Raw genomic sequence first — 2388 nt, 5'->3', positions numbered from 1 at the left:
GACATTAAAAGCAACTGACAGATTAATTGATGAAGAAACTGGCCCTATTAAAGAAAGAGTAACACGTATAAAAGATAGAAGCACTATAGAAGGTGTCAGAAATGTTATAGAAAATGACAGACTAAAAGAAATGGTGGAAAAACAAAATAATAGAGAAGTTTCTAGTTCAGTACAAATTATATGTAAAGAGCTAGACACAGATAGACAAAAGAGCCTAATAGAGACAGACAAGAAAGAATTTCTACATGAGAAGTTGATAGATAATGGGAAAGAAATAATAAAAAAAGGAATGGTAAAAGAGATAAAAGAAATAGTTGAAAGACAGAATAGTGAAGATGTAGGGAAAGTGATAAAAGGACAAAGAAGCCTAATAGAGACAAATGATAGAAGAAGAATTGAAAGACATAAAGATGAAGGTGTTATACGTAGAAAGCTAGAAAAAGAAATAGGAAAAGATGATAGTCCTAGAAATAATGATGATAGCTTGAAAGATAAAAGACAAAACAGTGAAATGGTACGTAGGATGTTAGATACAAAAGAGATAGAAAGAGATAGTGAAAAAGTAGTCAACAATGGTAGGAAAAATAATGGTAAAGAAAAAGCAAATAGTGATAGTGTCTCGAAAGAGACAATATCCCTTCAGGATACACTGCTAACAGAGGCAATGTATTCATGTGGTGATAAAAGTGTAATTCTGCAAAAAGTACCCGACAGTGATTTTATGTTTCAAGACGGAGAATTTACAGACCTTCCTTTTCATATTAAACTGCTTCTTGATAATTTACAGGCAGCCTTTACCCTCAGACAGAAACCCTTATTCCAAATGACCCTTCAAGCTTTGGAATTACATCTTGTTAACACTGGTGCAGTTATTGAAGCACTTAGTTGTCAACTCCCTGGCAAGGAGGATGGAGATTCAAGCTCCACAATGACAGAATCACAGTCTCTAAAAAACTATCTTATGGGAACAAGCTTTTCAAAGCTCCACCCTAAGATTCAGCAAAATACGAGACTTGCCATCACAGCTTTACTTCCTGAAATTCAACAGAAAATATTGACTCATAAAGCTCTAACAAGTTCTTATGACAGATGGATTCATCTTTTCACAGTATTAGTTTCTACAACAATTATCAGGACAGAAGATATGACAGACGATACATGGCTATCTCATAAAGCTACATGGTATGAAAGTTTTGGAAACGCAGACAGAGTTTATGAAGGACTAGGAGACAGATACAATCCTTACCCAGGATTACTTATCAATACAGAGACAGAAGATCCAGTAATTTGTGATCCTTTTTGGCTATCTGAAATGCTAGAAGCTGGGTTTATCAGCAAATTAACCATAACTTCTGCAGATCAGATCAGTTTATTTCCTAATGTCATCCGAGAAGCAGCCATACAGATTGGAGGACTTAATTATATGAAATTACTAATCTGGAGTACTCTTCCAGCCTGGAATAATAGCTATTATATAGAAGTTCAACCAGCCCACATTTTACTTCTTATCCATGATTGGGGTTGTATCCCTGAACATAATTGGTATACAGGAGATACTTATTTATCACTTGATGATCCAGGTACTCTGGCTCAAGAATGGTCTAATTTCATGAGTAACAAGATTAATGATGTACAGAAAGAATTAGACAGAGAAGGCTTCCACTTATATGGCTACACCAACAGGATAGTTGTATATGGTCCAAGACCTTCAGCAAGAAAGCTTATTGGGCAAAGAAAGATTGTTAAGGATCCCAGATTAATGACAGCAAAGGATCGTGGTCCTATTTACTGTCTTATTTCATATTGTGCCCTATGTAATAGTTATGGAGTGTACCACGAGCATGATGAGGACAACTCTGATCTGCTAGATTATGATAGCTACGCAGATACAGACAGATAGAATACTCTTCCGACAGACAGAGACGATAGATTACTATTCATCGACGACAGATCACTATTCATCGACGACAGATCACTATTCACTAGAGACAGATCACTATTCACCGACATACATGGATAGCTTCCAGACAGATCCATTACAGTCCAGACAAATACAGACAGATCCAAAAAGATATTTTGATAGAATATTATTCACATGCAGATAGACTATTCAAGATAGACTTTTGACTTTTACTGTTCAAGATTCCACCGACAGATTCACTTGAGTTCACTTCACTTAACTCAGGTCACTTTTGAAGACTTACCATGGTTCACTTTATCTATAAATAGACAGACTTTGAAGACAGAAGATAGGTCCATTTCCAAGGTCCAGTTTTAAGGTCCAAGTTTCCATTTCAATTCCAAGGTCCAATCCTCAGAAAGACTTTTAGCTTTCCTTTTCCCTTTCCGAAAGACTTTTGTACTTTACTTTCTTTTTGTAATCTTGTA

Source organism: Quercus robur, chromosome 11, assembly GCF_932294415.1.
Source record: "Quercus robur chromosome 11, dhQueRobu3.1, whole genome shotgun sequence".
NCBI classification, from domain to species: Eukaryota; Viridiplantae; Streptophyta; class Magnoliopsida; order Fagales; family Fagaceae; genus Quercus; species Quercus robur.
Note: the sequence above shows the minus strand (reverse complement) of the source record.